Raw genomic sequence first — 19,124 nt, forward strand, 5'->3', positions numbered from 1 at the left:
CCCTCCCCAAGCGGGGAGGTGCACCATTCCCGGAGGTACTGCAATACCGGGTTGATGCGCGGAGTGGACGGAGCAAGCCCCTATTCCATCTCCCTGTCCCAAAAATCAATTTAATATAAGGTACCACAATGTGGTACGTATCAGATATTAAACTGATAAGAACAGATACTACACTTGATCTTAGCCAAAAGGCCGAGAAGCGATAACTATAAGCTGCCGCCGGTGGGATACACATACCCACAAAGTCTCCTTCTACGCTATGGGTTGCAACTATGATTGTCACACAACAGCTTTTCAGATGTAGCAGAACCATAACCGGCACATTAAAACATTGTAAATCAATTAAAATACTTGTTATTATATGTAAAGATGATTTTTTAATCGAGAATGTATAAGCATAGCACATTGTCAGAATTCGGGCAATAGACGCGAGGGGTTATGGGAAAAGTGTCAATATGGTCATATCGCCCTGCGCCACGTGGTGGCGTGCTGTTCACTCGTGTACGTGAACATACACTGAGATTCGTACGTTCAACATCAAGCATCTAATCGCTAAATATTTTGATGAATTGAACCTTATGGCGGGACCCCGGCTCTCGCATAAACATTATGTTATAATGTAAACAAAAACTTTTCTCTTTTTCACCAATGGGTTTGAAGGATGGTGGCAAGTGTTGTCTTGTTAAACGTTGCCTTTAAAACTGAAAACTACTTACCTGCAGTACCTCAATTTAAATACACGATCGAAAAAATAATGTACACCCCTCTATCAATCATCGTGTTTCTCAGTGTGGATTTGTGAACACACTTTGTCAACAGAACATAAAATAGTACGCGTGTTCAATGCGCTGTTCATATTGTAACAAGCGTTTATGTGATGCCGCCGCCACGAAGCCGTTCGGCAGGCGCCCCATCCCCAACCTCGCCACCACCAAGCGACGGAGCCAACCCCTCGTCCCCCTCACCTCACCTCACATGAACACACCTGCACGCATTTCCCCCCCCCCCCCATAGAGCTGGAAGGGAAGGTCACCTGATCGACTGGTTTTTATCAGAGAAACCCTTATCGGGATTAACTCTCACGGTTTCCGGCGATCAGGGAATTGGACGGCCTCCCCCGACGCTACGTTGCACCGCGGCGCTGCCACCTGGCTTAAGATGGCATGGCCGCGGCGAGGGGCATTCGGCCACCGCGGTTGAAGCGCATCCCCCACACACACCACCCACGTGTCGACGGGGCAAGCAGGGGAGGGACGGGACAGCATGAGTAGCGGGACCGCAGGGGCTCTTGGGCATAGTCACGGATGGTTGGGATAATTACGCTTGAGTGCCAGGCGACCAGACGCAGCTCCAGCCAGCGACCCGGACGTCCGTGCGACGCACCGAGGTACGCTGTTAGCACAAGGATCAGCGGACCGCCGTGGACAATTAACGGTGAGTAAGGAGGTAAAAGTAGGATCATAGCCGATAAATAGAGAATAGATTCAGGGGTGGTAGAAGAGGCCAGCCTCGTCGACTCAAACTGATTTAACATCAATTCGCAGGTAGCAAATAATAAATCATTAATAGCGAAGCGTGGCCTCGCGTGATCTTGTCGAGCAGTGTGAACGTGTGGGTGCGCGTGTGTACACAGTGGTTCGCCACGTATGTGCAGGTGTGTGCGCTTGTGGGGGAAGGGGTCGGTGCGTCCGCAGGTCCCCGCTCCGTCTATCGCCGCAGGGACTCGCGCAGTGTGAGGGCAGCGTCATTCGCCCTCCGACCCCTGACCCTCGTTTAATAGCGCGTGATTTATGGAGAGGCAACGCAGCGTTTGCAGGTGAACGAGAGCGTGCGGCGAGCTAGGCCTCTCACACGAGCTCGCGGAGGGACGGACCAGGGAGGGGAGTCGTCGGGCGATGAGCCCAGCGACGGCAGCAGCGGCTCGCAGAGTAGCGAGGGGTCAACGAACGGCAGAGCCCCTGCCATAGGTACGGAGCAGGGAAGGACGTCGGGGACCAGCGGCCCCAACATATTGGTGTCAGAAGTCGTACGAACCCTCACATCTTCACGTGAAGGTAGCGCGTTACTCCACGCAAAGGTAAGGCATGTGTTCACCGGCCAGGGGACCCCTACATGGAAAGCGTTTTCCCGCAATATAATAGGGGCTAAAGAGCTTAATGGCTGGTCGGACGCGCAGGCGTTACCACATCTTACGTTGAACCTGGAGGGGCGGGAAGCCGACTTTGTAGAGGCACTACCCAAAAGCGCGCAAACTCAACTAGAGGAACTAATGCGTAGATTAGATCGGCGTTTCGGCATGCGCAACGCGATACAGGCAAAGACGGCCTTAGAGGCGCGCCGACGCCAACCTGGCGAGGACTTCCGAGACTACGCCGAGGACGTGCGATCACTATCCCGGATCGCCCGCCCAGAGTTCGCGAAGGAGGTCATTGACGCGCTAGCTGCAGTCAAGCTACTCAGGTACCTAGCTCGCACCGCGTGGTGGCAGCCCAAAAGGGGTAGCGCAGGCCTCCCCTTCGATACCCTAGTCGAGCAAGCACTGGAGTGTGAGGAGCTCTCCAGCGAACGCGCGCAGCTCCGAGGGTCGGGACAGGAGTGCACCGTGGCGAGCCTCATCCCTGACGAGGAGGAGGATGAGGAGGAGCCCGCCAGCCCCATAAGGAGACGGGCAAGAGAGCCCCACGAGACGACCCCGGGTGGGTAGCCGGGTTACAGACCGGCATGGGAGATATTGCTCGCCGGGTAGACCGAATGACGGTAAAGTAACCCAAGTAGGTGAGAGGGTAACCCACGTACGCGAGGAAGCGAATAAAAATGTGAAGACCATCCAGTCTGAGATGGGTGAACTACACTCCACAGTAGGGGGGCTGGCCGGGAAGGTATCCCAATTAGAGTCCGAGTAAGAACAACTGCGTACAGAGAGAGGGAGCGGGCAGGGGGCCCACTACGGAGCCGCCACCCCTCCCCGGACGTGTTATGTGTGCGACCGTCGAGGGCATCTCAGGTGGGACTGCCCTCAGCTCGCCCGTGCGAGGCAGATGCATAGGTCAAACACTAAGGCCCCACTAGAGAGGAGACCACCGGGGGATGAAATCGACGTAGACCCGACCCAAACCAGCTGTAATGATAATGGCGAGCGAGCGATCTCCACACAGATTCCAGCCACGACACCAAGGAACGCGGCGACTCCTGGCGACTGGCTGCGGGAGCTGGTGGCGGGAATCACGGGGGCCACGTCGCTGGTGGAAGGGGAGGTAAACGGAGTGCGTACCCGAATCCTGCTGGACACGGGGGCGGTGGCCTCGCTCGTGAGCGCACTGCAGCGCGATCGGGGTCGACGTGCGTCACCTGCAGGCACCGGACCGCGCGCTGCACACGGCGAGCGGAGCCGGAATGGGGCTGCTGGGGAGAGCCACCCTAGAGGTCCGCATAGGCAGCCAGGTGTGCACCCAGGAGTTCTACGTGTCGAGTGCGTTGTGTCATGAGTGTATCGCAGGTACTGACCTCTTAGAACAGCTGGGACTCAACGTGCAACCCCGCCAGCGATGCGCCACCATGGAGAGCAACGGCGAGCGGATACCGTTCCTGGGACGAGAACCAACGCGCCCCCGCTTCGCACCTGTGGCCGCTATCCTGGCGACGGCAGTCACCATCGGGCCGCTCACCGAGATGCTGGTGCCGGTGGCAACATCCCCCACCGACCCCGCGCTCCGACCATCAGGAGAGGTAATGCTAACTCCTCACCCGGAGTTAGCAAAACGGTATGGGGTCGTGGGATCCGCCACGTTGGTAAACGCAGATGGGGACTGATTGTTTATGCGGATGTTTAACCCCCACAGTACCCCAGCGATACTGCGACGGCGCACCCCGATAGCCACCGTACACCCCCTGCACGCACGCCACTCTAACGACTCGGTGTTCGCACTCTGGGCTGAGGACCCCGGTCGTCCTGAGGGTGACCAGGACCTGGCCTGGCGAGTCGGCCCGACTCCCCGAGCCGAGGTCATTTGTGATGCCGCCGCCACGAAGCCGTTCGGCAGGCGCCCCATCCCCGACCTCGCCACCACCAAGCAACGGAGCCAACCCCTCGTCCCCCTCACCTCACCTCACATGAACACACCCGCACGCATTTCCCCCCCCCCCATAGAGCTGGAAGGGAAGGTCACCTGATCGACCGGTTTTTATCAGAGAAACCCTTATCGGGATTAACTCTCACGGTTTCCGGCGATCAGGGAATTGGACGGCCTCCCCCGACGCTACGTTGCACTGCGGCGCTGCGACCTGCCTTAAGATGGTATGGCCGTGGCGAGGGGCATTCGGCCACCGCGGTTGAAGCGCATCCCCCACACACACCACCCACGTGTCGACGGGGCAAGCAGGGGAGGGACGGGACAGCATGAGTAGCGGGACCGCAGGGGCTCTTGCGCATAGTCACGGATGGTTGGGATAATTACGCTTGAGCGCGCAGGCACCATTGTTAGGGAGGGAAAGGGATTAATTAGAATTTACGCCGGGCAACGCCGCACACTGATTAGCATATCACAGGCTCCCGGAACCGCGGTGCGCGTGCCAGAGGGGCGCGAGCCCATTGTTCAGAGCCGACACCCTTTGAGGTAGGGAGGATAAATAGTGGGCGCAAAGGGGAAATCGGGCTCTCTTCTCTCCAGCGCCAGGCGACAGGACGCTCTCCAGTCCAGCGACCCGAACGTCCGTGAGACGCATCGAGGCACGCTGCGAGTACGGGATCAACGAACCGCCGTGGGCATCTAACAGGGAGTAAGAAGGTGAAGTAGGATAATAGCCGATAGATAAGGAATAGGTACAGGTTTAGTGGAATAGGCCAGCCTCGTCGACTCACTGATTCAACATTAGTTACCAGGTAGCGAATAATAAATCATTAATAGCGAAGCGTGGCCTCGCGTGATCTTGTCGAGCAGTAGGAACGTGTGGGTGCGCGTGTGTACACAGTGGTTCGCCACGTGAGTGAGCGCTGCGTAGAGCGGCGCACGAGTGGGTGTCGCGTGTGTGCAGGTGTGTGCGCTCGTAGTGTGGGGGAAGGGGTCGGTGCGTCCGCAGGCCCCCGCTCCGTCTGTCGCCGCCGGGACTCGCGCAGTGTGAGGGCAGCGTCGTTCGCCCTCCGACCCCTGACCCCCGTTTAATAGCCCGTGATCCGTGGAGAGACAACGCAGCGTCTGCAGGTGAACGACGGCGTGCGGCGAGCTATGCCTCTCACACGAGCTCGCGGAGGGACGGACCAGGGAGGGGAGCCGTCGGGCGATGAGCCCAGCGACGGCAGCAGCTGCTCGCAGAGCAGCGAGGGGTCGGCGCACGGCGGAGCCCCTGCCATAGGCACGGAGCAGGGAGGGACTTCGGGGACCAGCGGCCCCAACACATTCCCCTGCTCGACGCGTTACATGTACCATGGGCGGATTTACCTAAGGGAGAGGCCGATCGGCTGCGCGAGTTACTGCGGGAGTATGCCGACGTATTCAGTGAACACGACTCGGACGTGGGTCGGACCGACCTTGTTAAGCACCAAATTGACACCGGTGCAGCCCGACCCATCAAACTCCCTGCGTACCGAGTGGGCGCACCCGAACGCGCCCAAATCAAGGAGGCAGTTGGGGACATGCTTCGCGATAACATAATTCAGCCCTCGGCGAGCCCTTGGTCAGCCCCAGTGGTACTAGTAACGAAAAAGGATGGGTCAACCCGGTTCTGCATCGATTACCGTAAACTGAATGCAGTCACGCTCGGCGATGCCTTCCCCATACCCCGCATCGACGACACCCTCGACAGCCTCGCCGGAGCGCGATATTTTTCCACCCTCGATCTCGCGTCCGGGTACTGGCAGGTGGAGATGGCAGAGGAGGATCGGCCGAAAACCGCATTCACCACCCCGATGGGGCTATTCGAGTTTCGAGTACTCCCGTTCGGACTCACCAATGCGCCCGCGACGTTCCAGCGGCTGATGGAGTTGGTGATGCAGGGCTTGCAATGGGAACAGTGCCTGATTTACTTGGACAATGTGATAGTGTTCAGTAGATCTTTGTCTGAGCATTGGTCCAGGTTACGGGAGGTATTCCAGCGACTGCGAGCGGCTCATCTCAAGCTCAAGCCACATAAGTGTTACATCGCACAACGCGAGGTGGGGTACCTCGGGCACCGCGTCAGCGAGGCAGGCGTGCACACCGATCCGGAGAAGGTACGCGCCGTAGTGGAGTGGCCACGGCCAAGGAATCTGACGGAGATCCGATCATTTTTAGGGCTCGCCACCTATTATCGTCGATTTGTAAAGGGATTCAGAGAGATTGCACGCCCCCTCACCCAACTCACCTCCCCTAAGCACCCCTATCAGTGGACGGGGGCCTGCCAGACGGCCTTCACCACTCTCAAAGACCACCTCACCCACGCCCCCACCCTCGCTTTCCCCGATTTTACCACCGATTTTATTTTGGACACCGACGCCTGCAGCAGCGGGATGGGCGCGGTGTTGTCACAGGTACAGGATGGGACGGAACGACTCATCGCGTACGCCAGCCGGACCTTGAATGGGGCCGAGCTGAACTATTGCGTGACCCGCCAAGAGTTGTACGCCGTGATTTTCGCATGTAAGCAGTTCCGGCCGTATTTGTACGGCAGGAAATGTCGCGTACGCACTGACCATTATGCTCTGCAGTTCCTTCTTACATTCAAGGAGCCGCGGGGGCAGATGGCCCGGTGGTTGGCGCAGTTGCAGGAGGAAAACCTGCAAATCGAGTATCGGGCTGGCCGGACGCATGCAAACGCGGACGCCTTGTCGAGGCGGCCCACGGTGTACGCCGAAACAAGGGCGGAGGAGGCCTGCCCGTGTTTCACGGGGGAACGCTGCCGGCAGGCAATGGACCCCCGAGAGGCCGCGGCCATTGACCCCCCCCCAGCGAGAGAGAGTGCAGTGTGCGCCACAGAGACCCTCACAGGTGGCACTGAGGATCCCGTCGACCGCCCGGCAAGCGCGGGACCCGCGGCTCGGGACCCGATCGGACGGATCCAGGAGGACGTCGGCTGCGCCTTCCCGGGCCTGAACGACGAGCAGCTGAGACAGACCCAGCAGCGAGATCTCGATCTGGCGGCAGTGGAGGCGGCACTGCGGGAGGAAAAGAGCGCCCTACCAGGACCCTGGAGCGGTTTGTATGCCCGGTTGTGTGTGCAGAACGGAGTGGTACGGGAGTTAACCGAGGCCGGCCAGCCGGGGTGCATCTGTGTTCCTGCCCAGGTGCGACCCCAGCTGCCATGGCTGGTGCATGACCACCCACTCGGGGGCCACGATGGGGAACGACGCACTCGAGAGACCCTGCGTCGCCAGTATCTCTGGCCCAAATTGGCACAAGACGTGGCGGCCTGGGTACAGGGCTGCCGCGCCTGTCAGCAGTGCGGGCCGACACCGGCACAATACCAGGTACCCCTAAGGCCGTTCCGCGTCAGCCGCACGAATCAGCTGGTCGGGATCGATCTACAGGGGCCATTCCCGCGATCCCATCGAGGCAACCGGTATATCCTAGTCGCAGTGGAGTATTTCACCCGCTACCCCGTGGCAGTGGCCATCCCTGATAAAACGGCCTTGGTGGTGGCCCGGGCATTCGTGGAACATTACGTACTCAAGCACGGGATCCCAGAACGAGTCCTCACCGACCAGGGTAGCGAGTTCGAGGCCGAGCTGTTCCAGGCACTGTGCCGAGAATTCGGAATCCAGAAGGACCGAACCACAGCGTACCACCCCCAAGCGAACGGTATGGTAGAGCGCATGAATCAGACCCTAGCGGGGAATATCAAACGTATGGCGGCCGCAAATCAACGGGATTGGGACGAACACCTCCCCTACGCCCTTTTCGCCTACGCCACCACCGTACACACGTCGACGGGACAAACCCCGTTTTCAATGATGTTCGACCGTGAGTCTCGTTTACCCGCAGATCTGCTATTCGGCATCCCTTCTCCCCAGCCGGAGGAGGGAAGCCGCGCCGTGGAACACCTGTTGGAGACCCTGCGAGAAGCCCGAGGCCGAGCTTACCCGCAAGGGGAAGCTGCGCATCGGCGGCAGGAACAGGGCACCCGACCCCGCATGGAACCCCCCTTATTCCTGACAGGCGCTAAGGTGTGGCTACACACCCCTCGCGTCGGGGCCGGGCAGGTGGGGAAACTGACGACCTACTGGCGGGGACCCTGGACCGTGGTGCGGCAGATCTCCCCCTGGACGGTACAAATTTATGGCGGGGAGAGGGGTCGAGAGACGGTGGTCAACGTCCGCCGCTTAAAACCGTGGAAAGTGGCCCCGGCGAGAGAGAACCCCGTCACCCGAAGGCCCCGAAATCCCGGAGTACCCGCACCCCTCGTGTTGGGGGGCCTCGCACACTATATGGGCCCCGCCGGGCCCCCGAGACGCCCCGATCCAGTCCGGAGACGGCGCGGACGACGGCCCCTAAACCCTTCCGCTGCTGAGTTTGTGCCCCAGCCCACAGGTGCCGGAGGACGGGGAGAGCCGCTGGAGTGGAGGAGGAGGCCGCCGCAGAAGCCACAGAGGACGGAACCACCCGCCCCGAGACCAGCCACCAGGTCCGGACGGATCCCCCGGACCCCGCAACGTTTCCTCGTGGGCGCGGCCCAAGCAAGGTGCTCCAGTCACCTCGGGACGGGGACTGGCACCTCGGGGGGCTATGTGATGCCGCCGCCACGAAGCCGTTCGGCAGGTGCCCCATCCCCGACCTCGCCACCACCAAGCGACGGAGCCAACCCCTCGTCCCCCTCACCTCACCTCACATGAACACACCCGCACGCATTTCCCCCCCCTCCCCATAGAGCTGGAAGGGAAGGTCACCTGATCGACTGGTTTTTATCCGAGAAACCCTTATCGGGATTAACTCTCACGGTTTCCGGCGATCAGGGAATTGGACGGCCTCCCCCGACGCTACGTTGCACCGCGGCGCTGCGACCTGCCTTAAGATGGTATGGCCGTGGCGAGGGGCATTCGGCCACCGCGGTTGAAGCGCATCCCCCACACACACCACCCACGTGTCGACGGGGCAAGCAGGGGATGGACGGGCCAGCATGAGTAGCGGGACCGCAGGGGCTCTTGCGCATAGTCACGGATGGTTGGGATAATTACGCTTGAGCGCCAGGCGACCAGACGCAGCTCCAGCCAGCGACCCGGACGTCCGTGCGACGCACCGAGGTACGCTGTTAGCACAAGGATCAGCGGACCGCCGTGGACACTTAACGGTGAGTAAGAAGGTAAAAGTAGGATCATAGCCGATAAATAGAGCATAGATTCAGGGGTGGTAGAAGAGGCCAGCCTCGTCGACTCAAACTGATTTAACATCAATTCGCAGGTAGCAAATAATAAATCATTAATAGCGAAGCGTGGCCTCGCGTGATCTTGTCGAGCAGTGTGAACGTGTGGGTGCGCGTGTGTACACAGTGGTTCGCCACGTGAGTGAGCGCTGCGTAGAGCGGCGCACGAGTGGGTGTCGCGTGTGTGCAGGTGTGTGCGCTTGTGGGGGAAGGGGTCTGTGCGTCCGCAGGTCCCCGCTCCGTCTATCGCCGCAGGGACTCGCGCAGTGTGAGGGCAGCGTCATTCGCCCTCCGACCCCTGACCCCCGTTTAATAGCGCGTGATTTATGGAGAGGCAACGCAGCGTTTGCAGGTGAACGAGAGCGTGCGGCGAGCTATGCCTCTCACACGAGCTCGCGGAGGGACGGACCAGGGAGGGGAGTCGTCGGGCGATGAGCCCAGCGACGGCAGCAACGGCTCGCAGAGTAGCGAGGGGTCGACGAACGGCAGAGCCCCTGCCATAGGTACGGAGCAGGGAAGGACGTCGGGGACCAGCGGCCCCAACATTTATACCAATGTCACTCTACAGAGTAGTGGGTCGCCGCTCCTCTTATCCGTATTGATACGCGCGGTATGTGGGGATTATGGCTTAACCGCAAAATAAAAAACTATCTGCACAGGTGCATACGGACAAGAGAAGTATTATCAAACAGAAGGTGCAACGCATCTCATCTGTTAAATATCTGCAGGTGATCCTGGCTGCTGACATTGGTAGGTCACAAATAATAATGAAGATAAGAGAGCAGTTTCACTGTATTATGCATCCCGTGATGAAAAATAAAGGTATTAAGTCGTGTAGGCAGTTTGAGCAGCTTTGGATGATAAGACTTATTATGATCCTGCCCGTACCCGAGCATGGAGTGCATTCGCTTGTTCAGCTCTTCTGCGCATTCGTAATCGCTGCCGTGACCCCCCAGGCGGGTCGCGGCGTTGATGTGCGCAGTGGGACGGAGTCGCGAAAAATAAATGAATTACGATCTTGACTTTCGTTTATTCGGGACCCCGGGGTCCCGCCACAAGCTTCAATTGCTCTATTTACACTTCACAGCGTCTCGACTTGCGGCCACGTGGGGGGAGTGGTGGTGCATCGGTGATCGCGCTGCGCTACAAAGCCGGCCACCCGATTTCGATTCCCGCTGAGGCCAACACCAATGACGATTATCTGAGCTGGTCCTCCCCTAGGTCGACTCAGCCTCAAACAAAGTATTATATGGTGTGGTGCCTATACAGCGTCAGTAGAGAGACAAAGGCGGCTCGGCGTGGTTGCTGGCGACTCACCCCCTCGTGGGCCGTGCGGGCTTTCATAAGTACTCGCGAACATACTTGCCCGAGCAGTCTGTTCAGGCTATACGGGGGATCTTTGCTTGTAACCATGGCTATAGTCTATGTAGACGTGCAGCGATTTATCTATTCAACTTCGAGTCTGACATTGGTATCAACTTGTCTAGGAGATCTTGATACTAATTCCACAGATTATATAACAGCAGAGGCAAACAATACAAAATAGAGAATGGAACTGAGCAGTTGAGTTGAGTTGGATCTGTAAGGTGCGAAAGAAGTTAAACATACAACATGCAGTGTTGGTGAGTTTGATAACACAGATCGGACCAGCCCGGTAATGTGTTTCGTGAAGGTTGAAGGATTAGAGTTAGAACGGCGTGAGGCCCACCATCATAGAAAGTTGGGTACATATCTCATCTCATAGGATCATGAAACCTTAAATCTGTCTTTGTTTGACATTTTCCCTCCCCGAGTGGGGAGGTGCACCATTCCCGGAGGTACTGCAATACCGGGTTGATGCGCGGAGTGGACGGAGCAAGCCCCTATTCCATCTCCCTGTCCCAAAAATCAATTTAATATAAGGTACCACAATGTGGTACGTATCAGATATTAAACTGATAAGAACAGATACTACACTTGATCTTAGCCAAAAGGCCGAGAAGCGATAACTTAAAGCTGTCGATGGTGGGATACACATACCCACAGAAGCTCTCTCTACGCTATGGGATCATACGATGATTATCACAAAACAGCTATCATCACATGTAATACAGCCAATGCGCATGAACAATTAAACATTGTAAATAATATAACGTTACATTTTGGAACTGGAAATCTGTTTGCATGAAAAAGGTAAAAAAATGTTGTTGTTAGAATCCCGCGCAATGGCCTATGGGAATTATGTCATTACGGCCATATCGCCTTGCGCCACCTGGCGGCGTGTTACCCACGTGAGTGTGTGAATAGATTGATGTTTGTCATCGATTCTCATGTTCAAGATACTTAATCTCAGCGCTTTATATTTTCATGAATTATCCTACTTACACTACACGTGTTTGATAATAAGTACAGTGCAGCATATTGATAGAATTCCGCGCAATTATTTATGGGAAGATGCCAAAAGTCATGGGTCGTATCATGATGAATTCAAAACGGATACATTACATGTAACACAATCTTAATTGTGGTTTTAAAACATTGTATACAACTTTACATTATACTATATATTTAAATTCGGACATCTGATTTTTATACCGAAAATATATAATTACAGCTAAATATTCTAAATATTAGCACCCCGCGCAAACGCTCATTGTCCATTAGTCCGTACCGCCTTGCACCACGTGGCGGCGTTGCTGTACACACCCGTGGGCGTGATAAGTCCTGGACGAAGTTATAAATCGATCTTTTCATAAATTATCCGATCTAGGTCAAGTAACACATCTTGCGATGCGGTCACATTCAAAAGCTACGAACATGCAAATCGTATGTTGGTGTGACTTATTTTCCCCAACTTTGTGTGTCGCTATATGTAAGCGTAGCGATTTTATATTAAACTCGAGGCGTATACTTGTGGGAGTCGCTAGCCCCCGAGGTCCCTCCCGCCTCCATCCCCTATTTCGTTTACGTTACCCCACCTCCCTATTACCCGCTACGGTTTCGCCGGCATTCGAACGCGACGCCCCTACTGTTACAGCGTCACGCTGCGAGCATACGTGCGCACATCATCATCAATCAAACGCCGTGCTCGCAGTATAGCCCTGTGCGGCACGTTACCAATGCGCATCCGTATCCGACACGTAACGAACACAATGTGGTACGTATCAGATATTAAACTGATAAGAACAGATACTACACTTGATCTTAGCCAACAGGCCGAGAAGCGATAACTGTAAGGTGCCGGTGGTGGGGTACACATACCCACATAGTATCTCTCTATGCTATGGGTTCTAACCATGATTGTCACACAACAGCTTTCCAGATATAGCAGAACCATAACCGGCACATTAAACATTGTAAATAACTGAAAATACTTGTGAAGATATGGAAAGCTGATTCAGAATTCGAGAATTTATAAGCATAGCACATTGTCATAATCCGGGCAATAAACGCAATGGATTATGGGAATAGTGTAAATCCGGTCATATTGCCCTGCGCCACGTGGTGGCGTGCTGTTCACTCGTGTACGTGAATAGACAACGAGTTTCGTATGTTCAACATCAAGCATCTAATCGCTACATTTTTTCATGAATTGAACCTTATACTGGTAGGAACCTCCTGGTTCCACCAGCCTACAGGGGATTATTGTGTCCGTCCGTCGTGCATCCAAAAATGGGAGGGGTGGGGCTGGGTGGAAAGGGGAGGGTGGGGAGGGGCTGGGTTTAGGAGGGAGGGCCTGGGTGGGGAGGGGGAGGGTGGGGAGGGGAAGGTGGGGAGGGGCTGGGTGGGGAGGGTGGGGAGGGACTGGTCACCCCGTGGTGCCCTTATCAAACTCAACGTTTAACCTACTCACGCCGGCTTGTGCCCGCCCTCACAGTCGGGCATATTTGCGGAATACACCACGCCGCCGTTGACCCTGGCCATTGACCGAGCAACAAACGTTCCTACCAGCTCCCTCTGCAGGAATGAGTTGGCGGGACCCCGGGGTCCAATCAGCCCCCGGCTCCACGCATAAACATGATATTGTAATGTAAACAAAAACTTTGCTCTTTTTCACCAAGGATGTTTTTTTTCAGTTTTGATTTCATTTATTCGGTACTAGCGGGAAGTACTCGGCGTTGCTCGGGGGGGGGGGGATACATTTTAAAACTTCTTAAAACTTAAAAACACAACATATACAAATGAAAATAAAACGTTGATCATCACATTATTAATTAAAATTAAACCCAACGCGCTGTGGAAATAAAAACTTACGCTCGTGCGCCAAGATTCGATTCTTTAAATCGCGCAATGGAATCGAAGGTTGCAGGTTTCTTTTGAATTGGCCAATTCCCATGTAATCGATACCACAAACGCTCACCAGATATCGATTCTCGCCAGTCCTGTATGCGGGTTCACGCCACGCACTTCATGGTCATTCCCCCCCCCCCCCCAAAATAAAATACAAAAGTAATTTTTTAAACGTCTGACCTTGTGTACAGTATGGGAGCTCGCCACATGGCAAATTTAAAGTTTGTAGCCGAGTTCATTAGATCCATTATCCCCCCCCAGCCGCGCATGTGTGCGAGGGCCTACGCGGAGGGTTTGGGTGACAGGACAGAGATGTGACGTCACAGCTCACTTGCGTGCAAAATATATCCATTATTGCGCCCCCGCCCCCCCCCCAGAAAAACCCACAAAAGTGTATTTTAATAATGTTTGCATGGTGTACAGTCTGGAAAGTACCCACATGTCAATTTTAAAGTTTGTTGCATGTCGGGAAGTATGCTAAACATTTTGAACAGACACACATAATCACATATTTCCCTTTAATACATCCCTTTCATATATATGTAGACGAAACGAGAATGGGCCCATTCAATTTGACATCGCCAATTCGAATTTGCGCGTCGATCCGTCCGACTATACCCAAGGAACCTCCGTTAGCGGCGAAACATGGGACATCAACTGGCCGCAGGGAACGGCAGGCCTCGGGTAGAATGTTCAAGATGAGATGATGGTCGCCGACGCACCGATGTCGACCAACATCCTGACCTCGACCCCCTCTATGAAGCCAATGAGAGCGGAGGAACCTGCAGCCACGGCCACCACCCTGTGGGCCAACCCAGTGGAGCGCGGAGCCGTCCGATCCTGCTGGCGTGTGTCCCGCCGAGGGCGGGAGTCATTAAACCTCAATCCCCTCGCCGAGGATGAAGCGAAGCCAATGCGGACTCCAAGTCCGCCCTCCTCCGGATGTCGAACCGGTGACGGGAGTTGGGTGGCGGTCCATAACTCGCTTGCATGTGCCGGAAGGCGCCCAGCCAAGGTATGGGTCCCGACCACTGGTCTGAGCTCGGTCCGGCCCTTACAAGGACGTCGGGACCCGGGGTCCCAGGGTTCCAGCCGAGCTGGTCTCCTGTTCTTCGTCTTCAGAGCACTGCCCGAGTCCCCTCTCTGGAACCTTCCAGGAGGCTCTGGAAGAACCCCCCAACCCCTCACCTGGGGTCTGGGGGGGGAGACCCCGGCTTCTCAATGGTCCGGCTCTCTCTGTCCTTCTCCAGCTCAGGGTGGCACCCCACATGGGCCTGTGCCCACAACTGCAGGTAAGTATATACCGACGGTATAAGATGTGCATTTCCGACGCTACACATGGGCGTGCATCGATTTATCTATTCAACCTCGAGTCTTCCATTAGTATCAACTGGGAATTCTTGATAATAATTCCACAGATTATGTAACAGCGGAGGCAAAAAATACAAACGAGAGAATGGAACCAAGCTGTTCATTGGAGTTGTCTCCGTAGGTTGTGAAAGACGTTCAACATACAACGTCGGTGAGTTTGATGACACAGATGGGGGTCGAGGGCGACCGCTGATGAGTCGGCTTTGAATCAGACCTGGGTGAGGCCACATAATGTGAAAAGTTAGGTAAACATCTATTGCATTAACAAAGCTGCTGTTTTCTTTCGTTGTTTAACATTTTCCCTCCCCAAGTGGGGAGGTGCACCATTCCCGGAGGTACTGCAATACCGGGTTGATGCGCGGAGTGGACGGAGCAAGCCCCTATTCCATCTCCCTGTCCCAAAAATCAATTTAATATAAGGTACCACAATGTGGTACGTATCAGATATTAAACTGATAAGAACAGATACTACACTTGATCTTAGCCAAAAGGCCGAGAAGCGATAACTATAAGCTGTCGGTGGTGGGGTACACATACCCACAGAGGCTCTCTGTACGTTATGGGATCATACGATGATTATCACAAAACAGCTATCATCACATGTAATACAGCCAATGCGCGGAACAATTAAACATTATAAATAATATAACGTTAAATTTTGGAACTGGAAATCTGTTTGCATGAAAAAGGTAAAAGAATGTTGTTGTTAGAATCCCGCGCAATGGCCTATGGGAATTATGTCATTACGGCCATATCGCCTTGCGCCACCTGGCGGCGTGTTACCCACGTGAGTGTGTGAATCGATTGATGTTTGTCATCGATTCTCATGTTCAAGATCATTAACCTCAGCGCTTTATATTTTCATGAATTATCCTACTTACACTACACGTGTTTTATAATATGTACAGTGCAGCATATTGATAGAATTCCGCGCAATTACTTATGGGAAGATGCCAAAAGTCTTGGGTCGTATCATGATGAATTCAAAACGGATACATTACATGTAACACAATCTTAATTGTGGTTTTAAAACATTGTATACAGCTTTACATTATACTATATATTTAAATTCGGACATCTGATTTTTATACCGAACATATACAGAGGTGTGGACTCGAGTCATGTGACTTGGACTCGAGTCAGACTCGAGTCATGAATTTGATGACTTGCGACTCGACTTGGACTTGCATAACAATGACTTTGTCCCACCTCTGAACATATATAATTACAGCTAAATATGCTAAATATTAGCACCCCCCGCAAACGCTCATTGGCATTAGTCTGTACCGCCTTGCACCACGTGGCGGCGTTGCTGTACACACCCGTGGGCGTGATAAGTCCTGGACTAAGTTATAAATCGATCTTTTCATAAATTATCGGATTTAGGGTCAAGTAACACATCTTGCGATGCGGTCACATTCAAAAGCTTAGAACATGCAAATCGTATGTAAGTGTGACTTATTTCCCCCAACTTTGTGTGTCGCTATACTATATATGTAAGCGAAGCGATTTCATATTCAACTCGAGGCGTATAATCACGGACTCTCTCGTATGCCAATCTTTTAAATAAAAATAATCATACAGGCTAATGGGCCCAACGGGACATGACAACCGAAAGAGTTCAATGGAGCTAGATAAAGCAGGACAATCGCATGAGGTGAGACAGGAGAGACCAAACCGGCGTTACAGATGGCACACGTAAATTCAGACCCAATACAAATAGGACCGGGTGATGCACTCATCCTAGGGGTGTTCTCTCTCCACACGCAATGGCGCTCATATTTAATGAGGTTACCCTACGAGACACCGGGTGACTAATGCGCTGTACCGGGCGTGGTGGCTTTGTCACCAGTTGCAACGTTTAGGCCTCTGAAATTTGTTTAACATTTTCCCTCACACAGATGGGACCCCAGCCTTGTGATGAGTTCGTAGGCTTTGAATTATAAGGGGGGTGAGAAGAAATTCAACATACAACGTCTGTGAGTTTGATGACACAGATGGGGAACCAGCCTTGTGGATGAGTTTGGAGGCTTTAAAGTCTCGTAAACTTCTCATGCGATGATAACGCTGTTACATTCTCTCTTTGTTTACATTTTCCCTCCCCAAGCGGGGAGGTGCACCATTCCCGGAGGTACTGCAATACCGGGTTGATGCGCGGAGTGGACGGAGCAAGCCCCTATTCCATCTCCCTGTCCCAAAAATCAATTTAATATAAGGTACCACAATGTGGTACGTATCAGATATTAAACTGATAAGAACAGATACTACACTTGATCTTAGCCAAAAGGCCGAGAAGCGATAACTATAAGCTGCCGCCGGTGGGATACACATATCCATAGAGGCTCTCTCTACGCTATGGGGTCATACCATGATTATCACAAATAAGTTATAATCACATATAACACTATATACGCTGAACATGGAAACATTGTAAATACCTTCAAATTTAATAACACAAAGTCACAGATCGTGTGTTTGTATCCAAAATATTACATTGTTAGAATATCACGCATTGACTTATGGGAGTGACGTCACCGGAACTTCCCTACGGTATGGGCCGTACCATAATGAATACAAAACGGCTATTTCACATTCTCACTCGTGATATGATGTTTTAAACAACTTTATAGTTAAATTCGAATATCTGCTGTTTGTACCGTATATAAACATAGCTAATTATTAGCATCCCACCAGACGCGCATGGTGTTTCGGTCATACCGTCTTTCACCGAGGCGGTATGACCGACATGACAGCCCGGTGCGGCGATCGCGTGCACGGCCCGGCGTCTAGGCCAGACCGAGGCTTCGGCCTTGTCTAGACGCCGGGTTCCCAAACGCAACGAGAAGAACGAACTCCACCAAGAGGCGATGTGGAACTCTGGCAAGCCACACACAGTGTGGCTCTACGAGTCTCGGTGACTCCGAAATATAGGATCCCATATAGATCAGAGAGTGGCTACTGTGACTCTGGAATATGATCCCATATATACCACCTCTGTCCACGGCACAGAGCGATTTCCACTCTTCAGCTACAACGAACGCTGGTGGCGAACTCAGGCACTCCACAGTAATAAGCCTCGTGTGACACCGACATTTACAATCGATAACAAGTATAACCCGTAAAAACAAAGTTTTTCACTATAAATCATTTATATGCGTGGCGGCTAGAGTCCTCTCGTCCTCTGGCTTGAGATGGCTGCCACCTATGGGTCAGATGATTGCATGGCACCATTAAGAAATTGGTAATTAAATATAATATTTTCGTCCTAAAAAGTGTAAGATTTTGGAAAAAAATTTTCACGAACATTAATTGTCACGCACAACGAGTCTGTGTGGAAAATGTCAGCTCGATTGGATCACGGGAAGTGGGTTAAAAAACGACCGAAAGATTTGCACAGTCGTAAGCAAGCAAGCAAGTGAACTTAATATAAAGGATTTAACAAACTAGAGTGCGGCTCTATGGGGCCGTCCATAAATGACGTCACTCACCTAGGGGGTGGGGGAGGGTCAGACATTTGTGACGATGTGTGACGAGAGGGGGGGGGGGTGATAAATGTGACGTCACATAAAAATGCGCAACTTTGAATAAATATAGACAACACGTTGTACTTAAATAAATAGACTTTTTAATAAATGTTTTCTCCTACAACATCAGAGTGCAGCGCCACATTAAATACGCACTACAATGACAATAGTTTAAAACGATTTGAAGCATGTTTTATTTTGGGGGGGGGGGGGCAGAGCTTTGTGACGTCATATTTGAGGGGGGGTCTGACTTTTTGTGACGCCGTGTGACGAGGGGGGGGGGGTCAAAAATCGTCCAAAATCGCGTGACGTCATTTGTGGACTGCCCCTATGAACCTCGGTAACTCAGAAATATCGGTCTTGGTCAAACGAAATTTGGGATCCTATGACACTATTTGGGAAAACTAATTTCTTTAGAAGCATTTTTTGTGTTTCGTTTGTTGTCCTTCCCTCGCACCTCCGATTAGCACGGTTGTCCACGTACGGTGCGAAATAGTTTGACATACAGAGATACATCTTGAATTGGCATACATACAAGAAAGGAATGCTGGTTGATAGGCAGCTAAGACAGGCAGACAGAGGGTTGGCAGGTAGAGACACCACCCAGCTTAAAATACGCTGCCAAGCTTAGCG

At 53.3% G+C, this 19,124-nt stretch overlaps 4 non-coding genes and 1 pseudogene across 4 annotated transcripts; all 5 read right to left on the reverse strand.

Moving 5' to 3' along the window:
- Positions 1–13: 13 nt before the first annotated feature.
- Positions 14–204, reverse strand: LOC144732725 (U2 spliceosomal RNA). Its single transcript, XR_013588234.1, has one exon. It is a non-coding gene; the product is annotated as a U2 spliceosomal RNA (small nuclear RNA).
- A 10,918-nt stretch (positions 205–11,122) lies between these two features.
- LOC144732726 (U2 spliceosomal RNA) lies at positions 11,123–11,313 on the reverse strand. The gene has a single exon (XR_013588235.1). It is a non-coding gene; the product is annotated as a U2 spliceosomal RNA (small nuclear RNA).
- A 1,128-nt stretch (positions 11,314–12,441) lies between these two features.
- On the reverse strand, positions 12,442–12,534 carry LOC144732734 (U2 spliceosomal RNA; annotated as a pseudogene).
- A 2,746-nt stretch (positions 12,535–15,280) lies between these two features.
- Positions 15,281–15,471, reverse strand: LOC144732727 (U2 spliceosomal RNA). The gene has a single exon (XR_013588236.1). It is a non-coding gene; the product is annotated as a U2 spliceosomal RNA (small nuclear RNA).
- Positions 15,472–17,076: 1,605 nt separating this feature from the next.
- Positions 17,077–17,267, reverse strand: LOC144732728 (U2 spliceosomal RNA). Its single transcript, XR_013588237.1, has one exon. It is a non-coding gene; the product is annotated as a U2 spliceosomal RNA (small nuclear RNA).
- Positions 17,268–19,124: the final 1,857 nt, after the last annotated feature.

The sequence above is a fragment of the Lampetra planeri genome, chromosome 43, assembly GCF_965212315.1.
Source record: "Lampetra planeri chromosome 43, kcLamPlan1.2.h2, whole genome shotgun sequence".
Classification (NCBI taxonomy): domain Eukaryota; kingdom Metazoa; phylum Chordata; class Hyperoartia; order Petromyzontiformes; family Petromyzontidae; genus Lampetra; species Lampetra planeri.